At 37.8% G+C, this 15,468-nt stretch overlaps 1 pseudogene; it reads right to left on the bottom strand.

Annotated features, from left to right (window-relative positions):
- Window positions 1–3,116: 3,116 nt before the first annotated feature.
- LOC122078521 lies at window positions 3,117–11,372 on the bottom strand (annotated as a pseudogene).
- Between the last annotated feature and the right edge of the window lie 4,096 nt (window positions 11,373–15,468).

Genomic DNA, 15,468 nt, shown 5'->3' with positions numbered 1-15,468 from the left:
GAAACCTAATCCAAACTAATAGTAAACCACATGAGAAATCAAACCAAAACCGATGCACCTTATTAGATCATTACATGAAGTAGAAAGTAGAACTGGGCCTCTCTCAAACTTGAACATCTATTCAATCTCTTCTAATTTAAAATATTCTTTTTTTTTTTTCTTTTTTTAAGAAATTTACATCTATCTCCCCTAACGTTTGACCTAATTATATCCACCCCTCGTGTTTCGTTTATTACAAAAACTTAGTCCAGCTAACACTATACACGACATGTTTAATTTTGAATTAAAAGATTATTTTACCCTTATGATATCTTTACTTAAAACATCCTACGTCCCTGACCATTTTACCCCTATTACATCCTCAAACCTTAAATTCCAAACATGGTGGTCTTGAACCCTAGCCCCTGCCCCCTTCAACTTCGTCGTCTCTATTCACAGTGCTTGACAAGTTTAATCTCAACAAGCAGACTGTTGGTGGATGGGTTTCTTCATTGGAAGGAAGTGGTGATATTGGGGTTGTTTGTTTGCTTCGTTGACAGACGAAAATGAATTGCATAGCGAAAAGGATAGTAGGAAGAGGTGATATTAGAACTGCCGAAAAAACCAAAATCTAGCAAATATCGAAGAGTCTCTGCCTAAGAGCGATCGATTATGAAAGTAGTTGATCGTTGTCTCCACGTAGGAGGTGGTAGTGATGAGTCACGAAGCCAAAATGGTTAGTGATCTCAACAACACTTAGAGAACCTAGGGCACTAGGTGAACCGACGGCATGCCCTGTTGTTCGTCCTCACCGGAATTAGAGTGAACAAGGCTCTATGATTGGCGGTGGCTTTGTAAGAGGGAAAATGGGTCATGGTTCTCCCGAGGCTTAAAACCACCTTCGAAGGCAAGGAAGGGCCAAGCTAGGAAGGCTTCGAAAGGCAACATGGTCATGTTCTCATGGGTCGTCATGAACAAAGATGACAGAATTGAAGGGGGGTTCAAGACCAAGTTTGGGATTTAGGGTTGAAGATATAATAAGGGTGAAATGGTCATTGACTTAGGATTTTTTAGGTAAAAATATCAATAAGGGTAAAAGAGTCTTTTCAATTTCAAAACTAAACACCTCACTCACGGTGTTAACTGGGTGGGTTTATTTGTAATATATGAAACATGAGGGGGTGGATGTAATTAGGTTAAACACTAGGTAGCGGGTGGAAGTAAATTTCCTTTTTTTTTCATAGGTTCTAATTGAAAACTTAGGTACAAAATATCCCAACTCTTACTATATTATTGCCCCTTCCCGCCTTTTCTTATTCATGTGTGTGTGTGTGTGTTTTTTTTTTTTTTTTCTCATCTTGTATTTTGTAATCTAAACGTTTAAAAACTTGTACTATCTACTTTCAATATTTTTTGCTGTTTTGAAATGTTAGACCATATTTTTTTACCAAAAAACACAACTAAATCTTATCCCAACTAAATGGGGTCGGCAACATGGATCCGAGTATATATATATATATATATATATATATATAATTAAAAAAAAAATTTGGGACATCCTACTCACGAACAATTAGCAACCTAGATTTTAGCCCTCCAGACAACTTTGTTAGATACCATACTAGGGTGAAGACTTAACTTTTGCATGTCTCTTCTTACTATCTCATCAATAGTCATTTTTTTTCTGCCCCTAACCCTTTTAGCTCCATCCATCTGCATATGGTCACTCTTCCTTATTGGGGCATCCAGAGGCCTCCTTTGGATATGTCCAAACTATCGTAACCGACATTCTCTGAGCTTATTCTCAATTGGAGCAACTCCTAAATCAATTCTAAACTCGTCATTTCGTATTCTAACTTTCAGGGTTTTATCGCACATCCATCTCAACATCAATTTATCTATGTTATGCTTCTTAACTACCACACTCAACATATGACATCGCAAGTTCAATAATTGGGTATTTAAGGAATGGTACAAACTGTTTCAATTATATATCTTCTCATACATTAACATGCTCCTTCTCAATAGAGCCAAAGTATTAATATGCAACTTTTTGTTAAGGATTTTTCCATATATTATTTCCGTCACTTGCTATTTGACCAACTCTTTTTAGACTAAAACTTGGCATATAAGGATCAGACCTTGGAGTCAATATGCCCACAAACTCGACATAGTGTATTCACGAAAAACCTCCGTGCATGAAAGGGCTGATGTTGATCCCTCGTCGAACAGCTCTAAGAGCTGAAATGAGAGACCTAGAAGATGACCCTCATATGTAGCACATTGTTGCCTTGTGTATTGTGGGTAAGGTGACAGATTGGTTTCACAAGGGATGACCATAGGGGTAACACCAAAAACCTCATGAGTGTTCAGTAGGGGGCACAAAGACTTTCTATTAGTAGAGAACAACCACAGGTACTGGAGGCTGCTGGAAAAAAGACTTCTGCTGGGGATCCAGTTGGAGCAAGGAAAGATGGTATAACAAAGTAGGTAGCTACGTAGCCCACTTAAAAAATGCTTTTTTTTAATTTTTTAATTTTTATTTTTTTTGGGGTGGGGGGGTACAAAATAGGAAAATTTATACAACTAAGAATTAGGACATAACATGCCGAAAATGGGTTCTCAAGAAAATGTCCTCTCCACCTCATGAGCCTCGCTGTTTTAGCTAATCAATCAGCCACACAAATGAGTGATCTATCCTGTTTTAACATGTTTTACAGACCCGAATAGTTAAGCAAAGTGCTTATATCATATAAATAAAAGTTCCCAAGGATACCTAAGATCTTCCTACTGCATCAGCCATTCCACCTTCTCCTATGTATCTGTCCAAATCTTTTATGAGCTTGCTTTCCATCTGCATTGCTCCATCAAGCCCCTGCTGAAGTCCCCTGTGCTCTGCCTATTGTGGGCTTTTCCTGCATAGCCATACATCATAGTAGTTGAAACAATTGATTGTTCAGCACAATAACTGCCGCCCAACCTGCCTCCTTTGTGTGAGGATGAAAACTGCCATCAGTGATAAGGAGTGGATGACCACTAGTAGCATACCACTATACCTAGCTCCATTCTATTTGCTTTAAATTTCAAAGTCTTAACATATTCATTCACACACCATGATCCAGATTTAGAACAAATTCTTAAAACCAAAAAAGATGCAAGTTATGCATATTATATGATAATTATTATTATTATTAACCTCTGCAATTGATTGAGAATCACAATGGCCAGCAGTAGCACCAACAACTGCAGCTTACAACCACCTACAGAGAACAAAAGATAGAAGGAAGGATGTATACAAGAATATGAAAAATGCCAAGGTGTTTATCCTCAAGGGCTGTAAAGTAACTAAAATATGAACACAACACTGTCGTGAACTCTAGACTTCTGGTTTTGAGCCACACAATCAGAGATCCACATCAGATTCCCGATTTCCTGCTCCCGCAACCTTATGTACACAAAGAAAACAGCATAGTGGAACTGCATATCAAAAACAAAACAAACTTTAAATCATAATGGAGAATAACTTCATATATGAAGTCAACAAACTTCTTGTTCACATCGAAAGCCCTTTATACTTAACCCTTATTCATTAAGTTTCTTTTATTTTATAAAAAAGATAAAACAGTAATTCAGTGAAGTAGCGTCTCAGTAGAATGATCAACAACCCTAGGAGTTTCTAGTTCACAAACCCGGAAGTGTTCTGTTATTATGAAAGGCATGTGATTATTACAAGGCAGACCTCTAATGAGGCTTCAAGAGAATCTCTCTGGTCACAACCCTGGAGGCTCACACCTCAGGGATAATGCCACATACTATACCAAGGGTGTGTGCCTGATATACTAGTAGAGAAAAGGGTTCATGTTGGTTATGTGAGACTCAATTCTGCCCCTCTCTTAAATTTACATTTTTTTTTTATTTAAATTGCTTTGACCAAGACTTCAACAACAACAACAACTCGGCCTTTTCCCAACTGAATGGATTCAGCTACATGGATCCCCCAAAGTATAAGATAAAAAGAAAACAGAAAGAAAAGAAGAAAAGACAGAGAAAAGGAAACAAAGCAATGCAACACCTTAAAAGACTTCATTGATCATAATTTCTCTTTACGGAAATGGGACTTTGAAAGTCTATAAACAGTGCCTTAGATGTAATAAACAGGAGAGTGCAACAGAGATTGCATTTATTATTTGCCAGCCTCATGAATTGCCTCCACTCAGGATCAGGGCAACCCTGGGGCATTGATAAGGTTACCCTCATCCTGAATGCAGTGTGTTTAGTAGGCAATCCCTAGAAGAGGACAGTCTCCGTGGCAATGATCAGAAGAAAAAGGAAAAGCCTCATCTCCCAAGCATGCTTGTAAACTCTACACGCACACATACATGTGGACTACCATGGATATTTGACACCTTCTTCTTTTCATCAAATTTTATATAGAATTGATAACTATAAGACATTGGTCGCATGAATCTGGTGGTTCTAACACCTTGCTTAACATCTCCACCTTTTAAAATGTTGCTTCGCAGAGAAGCATACTTCTGCACTTCAAAACTGGGAACGAAACTGGATGGTTGATGTCTAAATTTTTACCTGTTGTCCAAATGCTAAGCAGAGCCTTTTCACCTCTTCCTCATAGAAGGCCTTATCTAGCATCTGGGTCTCCCCATAAGACATTTTAGAAAATATAGACTGGTAAGGGGGGCATTTCTCCATGACAGCACGGACCTACAACAGAAGCCACAAAGAAAGAGTCAGAATTTTCAATACACACTTTTTTTTTTTTTTTTTTTTTCAGGGGGGTATTACAGTTATAATTATAATGGGCTTTAGAAAACCCAGAAAGTTGAAGAATCGCAGGTTAGGAACTCAGATTTAAGAGAAAATGTGTAACCAAAACAGATCAACACACATTTTTTTTCAGGGGGTCATTACAGTTATAATTATAATGGGGTTTAGAAAACCCAGAAAGTTGAAGAATTGCAGGTTAGAAACTCAGATTTAAGAGAAAAGGTGTAACCAAAACAGATCAATGATCCTGAAATTCTGGTCAAGTGGCTGTTTCTCAAGGGGAATAATCCAACAAAATTGGATTGAAATCCAATGGTAAGGTACGAATGTTGCAACCTGGTGGTCAAGCGATCGAAACAGCCTCTTGATGTTCTCGGGGTAAGGCTGCGTAATTATCACCTCCTCACCCCCCAGACCTGGCACATGTGGGAGCCTTGTGCACCAGGTATGCCCTTTCTTGGATTGAAATCCAATGGATAGATTTCAAGATATTGAAGAATCCAACTGGAACTAAGAAACCACAAAACAGTAAAATCAATTGGCATATTTTAGCGTTCTGAACAATAAAAAAATATTGATCCAAATAATGAATAATCAGCAAACATAAATCAGATTCAGAAAAAGAATGATTCAGTTTCAAAAATCAGAATTTGAAAATGGTATAGAGCTAGGAATCTTTATCGATCTGGATTTTGAAATCTAGAACAGATTTGAAACTTAAGAATAGAAAAGCAAATTGATGGGCAATATTCCAGTGAATGTTTGATAAACAACTTAATAATCAGATCCTAGATTAAGAACAAATCTGAAATTTGAGAAATTTAAGCAGAACATCAGATTGCAGAGTTAAAATATTCAGAGTTTCTGATCTGATTTCTATGGAGAAGAATAAAGATAGGAGAGAAGGTATCCACCTGACTGCAGGCTTGGAATCCCACCAGAGCCTTCACCCTGAATCAGTCTGAAATTCACAGAACCAGAGCAGAAAGCTTCTATTCAATCATGAAAATCATGGGAAGGTGACAGGGCTAGACTCATTAAAATAGCAACTACACCCAACCCACAAGTTGGACTGTACGGTATAATTTTCAGCAACCGAAGGGAACCGATGGCTAAGGAACCAAGGCTTGGATCAAGCCCAAGTTCTGGTCAACTGTGGGGAGTAGGTAGAAGAACAATACTTCCAAGTTTGATAGGAATCTGAGGATTAGATTGATTGGTACAAATACGAAGGACAGAAAAAAAAAGTAAAGGTGCAGATTTAGTAAATTAAACTAACTACTGGTCAGATACCAAATTTGGATCGATTTTAGGTCCTGGTCAATGGAGATGGTCCCTTTAAATATCTCAACAAGTTGATGGTTAGATCAGGAGAAATGAAGGCAGGCCTGAAATTAGAAAGTTCAGAAATTCATAACTTGCTAATATCCAGCAAACAAACCAGTATTTGGAACTCAACTCTTGGTTGATGGTAGGGTACTAACAGTAGAACAACACTTCAAAATCCCCTGGGGAACTGATGGCCAGATTGAGAGTTTCATGTGGATAAGAGTTTCTGCAGAAAACCTCTAGTAACAGGTTACCACAGGGTATGGAAGGATGGAGGATAGTTGCTCCTGTTCTAAAATCACTACAAACAGTATCTTACTCCAATGGTTCCAGCAGGCAATAGCACAACCTCAGAAGGTATCAGACAGCTTCAATAGGGTTGAAAATGAAAGGGAATATGGTAGAAGAAGGGGACATGACTAAGGCCACTCACCTGTGGCCTAAGTCAGTTTCTCACTAACCTATGGAATCTCACCATAAGATTCCCAAAACAAGCTCCATGATTCTGGTTCCAAAGAGAATCAGAAACTGAAACCACAGGCCAGAAAAGAACTGGAAAACTGAGCCAATCTGGAACCATAGGCCATTCTGGCCTGGTCATCCTCTTCCTGCATTGATACTTGAGCTGGAACATATCTACTGCATCACTATTAGTGCTCATTGCGATCTCCTCCAAAACCATAAATATAATCATCCTTCTTCTAAGTATTGCAGTTATAGTTATTCAACAAGTAATTTTTTTTATCCCAATATTACAAAACATTGTCAAGATATTTTGTAGCTAATGATTCTATTCCATCCACTTCAGGTTACCAAGATAGTAACACCATCCTGGTTTCAGTGACTCATTTATATTTCAATTTCTTACCTTACGACAAAAAAAAAAAAAAAAAAAAAAAAAAAAAGGAAAGAAAAGAAGAAGAAGAAGAAGAAAAAATAACTCTCTAAAAATTTGATGCAAAACACTTGAATACACTATTATTTATATGGATTTTTCATGGCGAAAAATGTAAAATTTACCTGTGTTGAATATTGACAGAACTACCATCTTCAAAGGGCAGGAATAACGCCTTCAGATTTAAATCATAAACAAATACACATTAAAAATGTAACCATTTCTTCTGTTTATCTTTCAAATTACAGTTCAACCATTCACAATTAGTCAGATTGACATGAATTTGAATGCTGAATGACAGCTAACATATTCCAGTCAACTTAAGAAAGTAACCATCATTATAAACGATTGATTTCATCAAGCAGTAATATATCTCTCAAAAGTTCCCAAACACAGATTAAGCAACGTTCCAAGTGCATTAACGAAACTTACCTGGTCAATGTCCTCACATACAGCAAGTTCCTCGTGGCCATAGGGGTAGCTGTAACACAAAATTACCATCATCAGCAACGTGTAAAAGTGAGGGGGAAAAAAGGAAGCAGTTCCACAGTTAAATGGAGAACTAGAAGAAATACATACAGTAGACCAAAGCTAGAGTAAAGCTTCTTGCGGTCATCTCGCGTCAGCCCAGTGCCGATACTGCACAAAGTATAAAACCTCATAGAATGACAAGAAATAATTTTCCAACACAAGGCGTTATCCAAACCCACTGAGACAACCACAAAGAGAACAGGATCAGAAACTAACCACAAAAAAATGTAATACACAATGATTTTACCTGTTTATTGTGATATTGACGGCTCTTCGGTCAGCTTCAAAAGATAGGAGGTCGGACATGATCTCAGCAGCAGCACCTCCAAGTTTCTGTTTGAAGATATGTCAAATTAAGAGAGAGAGGGAGGGAGGGAGGGAGGGAGGGAGGGAGCTGCAATAACACTCACTTGACAAAACCTGTAGAAGTCCTCAAGATAAGCCTTGTAAAGCGTGTTCCTCATAATTTCAATATTCATGTCATCCAAGTCCTAAAAAAGTGCGAATGAATGATCAGGAAACATAACAAAGAAATAAAAACTAATTGTCAATGTAATCAAGTCCTCTCCCAAAACACAACAGAAAAATAAGCATGGCATTCATTCCAATGTACAATAGCAGATTCCAAACATATGATGATTGGAGTCATGATAAAATGACGAGTAAAAATTGTGAAGTAAATTTGATAGGATGCCTACAGTTCAAAATCTTTTACTTTCTGAATAGTACATCAAACAAGAATCTGCAAATAATCTACCTATACTACAGTACCAATTAGCAATAGTGCCATCCTTTAAAAGATGCAAGATTCTAAATCTCTGGTCAAAGAACAGGGCAGTTGAATGAAGCTTTTTTATCAGAATCACATGGGTTACCTGCCATACAATTGATAAACAAGTATGAAGCATTTTTTCTTTTATCAGAATCACATGGGTTACCTGCCAAACAAAAAATACACACACTAGAAAAAGAAGGTAGTTGATAATGTCAGCACCTCAGACGTAATGCTTTCAGAGAAGTATGGAGCCAAAGGTGTGTCAATAAGCACCAATCTGTAAAGCTCGTGCATATTCTGAGCAACTGCAAGTGTAGCAATACTGCGAAGGAAAGGAAAACATGTAAGGCAAAATAGTCATGTGAAATGTCAAAGCCTCACAAGTAGGCAAATGCAGGACGGTCACATTACCTATCAAACATACCCAAAGGATGGCATTTCTCTAGTAGTTTCTGTACGTCTCTCATGTAAGGTACCAGTAACAATAAGGACAACATTGTCAATCATGTGACCATACCTGCAAGGAACCACAGAAACTTAAATTCACCCAACATATCAAAGTTCAGCCTGCAATCTCTCCAAACTTATAAAATCTTCAAAAGTTAAATGATCAAGACTAGATATTTAAATTACTAAATTAGGTCAACACAAACGTGATATATTCCAGGAAAGTTGACAGTGGCTCAGTGGCTTGGCACAACATGTGCTTGTACTCATCAACCAATTTCAGAGTGCACTTCTCCACAATAGTGGTTGTATGCAGTGGAGAAGGCTCTGCAAGAAGGGTTTAAAGAATCCAATAAGCATAAACAGAATCTGTTCCAAATGTAAAAAGTCTCTGTTATCTGGAGTCCTGGACACTTTATGTAACTCCCACAGTGGTCGTGCCAAAAAAATCACATTGGTATGGTTATGGAAGAATTATCCAACAAGCAACCATAAGTCGGACACATGGACAGTTGGATGTGGCTCTAAAGAAGAAGAGGAAGTGTAACCCATTCTCCTTTGACACATTAACCCTCCTCAATAATTTTTTCCAACTCCAAAATCCATACCCATACCCCTTTTCTGACACATTCCCTTGTGTATTCCAAGTTTTGGGGACCAGGTGGACTCAACTCCTTGACACATACCCATACCCAAACCCAAACCCAAACCCAAACCCACACAACATAGGTAACAGGTTCAAAGAAAAATAGGTCATTATTATATGGTTCTAAGTTTGTTTCTGCAGTCTGCTAAATGAAGACACTTCGAGTAGTAGTGTCCCGGAAGACTGCATTACCTATCCAGACACCACGTCGTAGATATAAACGAAAAATCTAGGTTCCTGAAGTAAAAGAAGCTTTAAGGATTATTAAAGTAGGCAGGGTGGATTATTAAAGTAGGAAAGGCACACAGCTCAAATGAGGTCCCAATAGAAGTGTGGAAGAGCTTAGGAATCTATAACTTATCTTGGCTAACCAAGCTGTTTAATAAGATTATGGGTACAAAGAAAATGCATATGAATGGAGGAGAAGCATTGTGATTCGATTTAAAAAAAATAAGGGTGATATTTTGTTTTTTGTTTTGGTAGGAAAATAAGGGTGATATTTAGAGTTGCAAAAACCATAGAAGCATAAACCAATGAATCATATTATAAAATTATGGGGTAAGGTTATTAAAACCTACTTGAGAAAAGAAACTACTATTCTGAGAACCAATTTGGTTTTATGCCAAGAAGATCAAAGACAAAAGCTATTTACTTACTTCAGAGACTCATGGAAATATTTAGAAATTACAAGAAGGATCTCCATATGGTCTTTATTAACTTGGAAAAAGCTTATGACAAAGTCCCTAGAGAATTAATCTAGCATGTACTAGAGAAGAGAAGTGTTTCCAGTAAATACGTGGACATAATTAAGATATGTATAATGGTGTGGTGACTAGTGTAAGAATTGTGGGGGGTTCAAGATGGTGAATTCCCAATTGGGTTACATCAAACATCAGCTTTAAAAGGGCGTACCCAGTGCACGAGGCTCCCGCCACTATTGGGTCTAAGGAGGGTCATAATTTACGTAACTTTACCCCCACTTCGTGGAGAGGCTGTTTCAAGACTCGAACTCACAACCACCAGTTCGCAATGAAGCAACCTTACCATTGCGCCAAGGTATGCCCACTACATCAAAGATCAACTTTAAGCCCCTATTTGTTTATGCTTATCATGGATGAATTAACTAGAGATATTCAAGATGAAGTTCATTAGTGTATGCTTTTTGCTAATGATATTGTTTTGGTGGATGAGACAAAAGCAAAGATTAATGCCATATTAGAGTTATAGAGATCAACCTTGGAATCAAAAGGTTTTAAGAGAAGTAGCACAAACACGAAATATATGGTGTGCAACTTTAGTTACACAAGGACGGATATTGAGGTGGTGAAAATTGATGAGGGAGGTTCCACAAAGTGATTATTTTAGATATTTGAACTCAATCATAAATAAAAAAGGTGATATCGAGGATGATGTTTCACAAATAATTAAAATAGGATTGATGAAATGGATAGGTGCATCCGGAGGTTGTGTAATCGACGTATTCTTTTAAAACTTAAGGAAGTTTTTATAGGACAGCAATACAACTGGCTATGATCATAGTTGTCACGGCGTCAAATCGATCCAAGGCGGTGGAGGGGTGGCTAATCGATTTGGCGATGAATCGCCCATTTTGGCGTTGCCATGGCGGTCAAATTGCCCGTGTGTCATTTTTTATTTTTTCTATTTTCTAAAATTATTTAATATGCTACTTTTTTATTTTTCCTATTTTTTAAAGTTTTTATAACATGCTACAAGCCTAGAATATATACCCTATAACATATAAAACAAACATTAAGTAACATCAAATCATCAAAAAATCAACATAGCCATATCATGTCATCAAAAATCAAGATATATTATTGACTTATACAGTTATACATCAATTCATCACTCATCAAGTCATAAAAAATCAACATGTACATCACATAAAAGTAAAAAGTAAAAGGCTAACCTGTGACTGAAGCTTGAAAGCAATGATTGGAAGTGAGTGAGCAACCTGAACAAAGTAAAAGGTATATATGTCAATATATCATATATGAATCAGAGATATATATTTGGAAACCTAAGAATAGATCAAATGATAAGATAAGTGGCTAATCTGTTAAGCTATTAATGACTTACTGACGCAATGAAGCTTGATAGCAAATGAACTCAACATAAAATAAAAAAAGAAAACTAATCATCCAAGTTCAAAGTTCAAGTTTAAAGTTTAAAGACAATACATAAAATCCAAACACTCAAACAGTCAAACACAAATAACTTAATCATCATAATCATCCAACAAATCAACAGCAGATGGCAGATTCCTTTGTTGCCCACTAGAAGCATTTGCATTTTCACCAAAGTTATCTATGACATCCAAGTCATCATTCACATCATCCTCTTCTTCCAAATCTTCTTCCCCATATGATTCTGATGACTCCCCAACAGCCCTCCCTCTACCACGGCGTGTGTAGCACAAATTTCCTCTAGAGGTTGATGATTGAGCTCTCCTGGGTCGATTGGGCCCCTCCATTGTTGCCCCCATTGCTCTTCCAGCAACGTCTTATGTGAGATCAGCATCGGTATGGACTACATCATCCACTTGCTCGTCAATCATCCCCTCACTACTCCAATCCAGTTTGTCAAGCACAAATGGATCATAATTTCTGTTATCAAGATGCCTTTGTTGAAACCTTTCTTCTAAGCGGCGATTGTACTGAACAGACTAGATCATTCAAACGTTGATGTTCCAGCCTATTCCTCTTCTTGGTATGAATCTGAATTCATAAACAATAGAGAACAAAAGACAAAGTTATTGTTCCAAAAATAAAAAGTCTAAAATATGAAATAGATGTAACACCCAGCTACTTACAAACTCAAATGTGCTCCATTTGCGCTCGCAACTAGAAGAGGAGCAACAAAGCCCTAGAATATGTCTTGCAATCTTTGAAAGCTCAAAAGCATGACCTCCAAATGAACCCCACCAAGTAACTATAAAAAATAAATATATATAAAAATAGCTAGATTAATATTTAATATATCACACAAACAAAACAACTAAACAATACACTCTACTTACTAGGACTCATGGTTGCCCGTGATCTAATCGTCATATCCGAGGCAAAACCACCTCGAGAATATCTATACAAAGTGGCTTGAGTATTTATCTTGTCTTGTAAAGCTGGTTCATGTATCATTCTTTCAATGACTTCATTAAATGCAAGCTATAGAGAAGATATAATTTGGTAGCCACCATCATCACCTTCCTTATAAGAAAAAAATTTGCCAGGATTAAGAAATAGTGTTGCTCCATACAAACGACGCCCCATTTGAATCTCCCAACGCCTGTTGACAATATCCAACACTTTCATGCATTGCCTTTTTCTATCCCCAAAATTTTATTTTATTTTATTTTTTGCCTCATCCATAGCAAATTGAAACTCAGGCATAGAAGGCCTCTCATCACCATCCACAATCCTCAAGACAGTAAGAAGTGGCTTTGAAGCTCTAAGACAATTTTCCACACCATTCCAAAATGCTACAGCAAACACCGTCTCAACCACTTTCTTCCTAGCCTCGGTCTTTGCCAAAAGTAGAACTAGTCCATTCTTCAGAAATAAACAAATGTCTTAAGTCATCTTTATGTTTTAACAAGCTTTGAAGTGTCAGAAATACAGTTGCAAATCTAGTAGTTTCTGTCCTCACCAGATCCCTCGCATTTGTTCTAGCCCTCATTGCATCAAGAATGCGTGTGCCTGTAGATGAAGTTGGTTACTTTTTTTGCCTTACTTATCACATTCCTATTAGATTTCAAGAATCCTATTTCCTCCAACATCAGGTCAATGCAATGCGCTGCACAGGGAGTCCAATATAGCTTTGTCCTCTTCTGCATCAGCATTGTACCGACTAATTTATAAGCCGATGCATTATCTAACACAACTTGCACAACATAGTCCTCACCAATTTCTTGAACTTTGTTGTCAATCAATTCAAACAACTTCTCTGCAGTTTGAGATATACTAGATGCATCAATAGATTCCATAAAATAAGTCCCCTTTAGACAGTTAACGAGGAAATTAATTAAATGCCTTCCTCTTTTATCCGTCCACCCATCAGTTATTAGAGTGCACCCATACTACTTCCAATACTCTTCATATTTATTCTTCATCTCTGCAGTTCTATCCTTTGCTGCCTTTAACCATGGCACTCTCACTTCATGATAACTTGGGGGCTTATATCCTGACCCGTACTGTGCAATAGATTCCACCATCACCTCAAACCTCCTTGACTTAAGAGCATTGAATGGAATACCACACTGATAAACCCAGTCAACAATGTGATTATCAACTCTCTTTTTTTCTTCCGCTGATCTAAACCGGTTCTCTATAGTAGTCTGAGTACTACCTTTAAAATGCCTCTCAGCAACCACTTGCTTAGGAGTCCGTCTAACATGAGCATCCATGGGGCCCCTTACTTGTGGCTGAATGACTACTTTCTTTTTCTTAGCAGCTGTCCCAGAGCTAGGAATAAGTCTAGAGGTTGTAGAAGAAGAAGTCCTACCACACTGTCTTTGACCTTCAACTTCTATATCAACATCCACATCAGCACCAGCACCAGCATCAACATCAACATCATCATCATCCAAAATGTCTTGCATCCTTTTCTTCTTATTGCGCAAAAGAGCTGCATTCATCTCTGTAGCAATCTTTACAGTTGTCTTGGTACACTTAGCAACATCTCCATATCCACCCACCAAATGTTGCTTTAACCTTTTAATTCCACACTTGAGGTTTTTTCCATAAAGAGTGCATTTAACAAGGTTCTTGTCTGAAAAGTCAGGCCAATACCCATACTTCCACCTAGGGTCATTTGATTTGGCCTTCCTGGTTGGGTCTTTGGATGGATCATATGCAGCCGTGCTTATATTATCACCCCCACTACTACCACCAACAGTACCATCCATTATGAACTCCTATAGTCCTATTATCCTACAAGTTACAAAACAGAGTAACAAAGTATGTTAAGTGTTAACCAATAACATTAACATGATAACATCAAAAAGAAAACAATCAAACACTTACAAATCCAACTTAATCATTTCACTTAACACAACCAAGACCATTGTCAAGTTCTTATATTTTTTTTTTCCAGCAATTTAAAATATATGATTTCCCACCTTCAGATCAAGCTCTAGATAGTAGATATACAACTAAAGAGGAAAACATATTATAAACATCCAAAAGGCTAAAACAAACAAAGAACAAAAAAATGACTTGAATCCATCTAAACCCATATGATAATTCCTGCATTTCTTTCAACCCACCAAAAAACAAATAATAAAAGGTACTAAAACTGAAAAAATCAAAGAGAAACTCAATCACCAAGAAAGTATGGCTCTGCTAACATCGCATCAAAAGAAAAAGACAAATTAAGAGATGGGTTTCATTGATTACTATGTTCTGTAAGCAGAACCATACCTGAACCTTGTCAATCCTCTCATACTCCATTAGATTTCTCCTCTATCTCTTTAGCTCAGTCTGGCTATGTTGTTCAGAGAGAGAGAGAGAGAGGGCTACGGGGAGATCTTACCACTCTCTGTATTTTGTAGCCCACTGGACTGAAGTAAGACAATCGTCAAAGACGAAGCGTCGGTGATATTTTGACTACTCAACAGAGGAGTCCCCGATTAAATTGGTTTTTGGCTCGGCGATTTTATATTTTATATTTTTCAAAGTTTGACTATCAACGCAAAAGAGAAGAGAACCAGAGGGTAGAGGTTGCAGAGAATAACCAGAGCAGAGAATAGAAGGAGGAGAGCTGCATAAAAGAAATGAATTGGAGCAGAGAAAAAGATCAGAAGGAGGAGAAAGATTGAAGTTGCAGACTCACAGGGGGGGCCCTTACCTGGTTGTTGTCGCTCTTGCTGCCAGAGGATAAGACGTCGTAGGCGGTGGCTGCTGGCTGTTGTTGCTCTTGCTGCCGGAGGAGAAAACGTCGCAGGCAATGGCTTTTGGCTGCTGGTTGTTGTCACTCTTGCTGCCGGAGAAGACGTCGCAGGCTGTTGTCGCTCTTGTTGCCGGAGGAGAAGATGTCGTAGGCGATGGCTGCTGGCTTCAAGGG

Source organism: Macadamia integrifolia, chromosome 5 (assembly GCF_013358625.1).
Source record: "Macadamia integrifolia cultivar HAES 741 chromosome 5, SCU_Mint_v3, whole genome shotgun sequence".
Classification (NCBI taxonomy): domain Eukaryota; kingdom Viridiplantae; phylum Streptophyta; class Magnoliopsida; order Proteales; family Proteaceae; genus Macadamia; species Macadamia integrifolia.
This window is presented reverse-complemented; position numbering and strand designations above follow the sequence as displayed.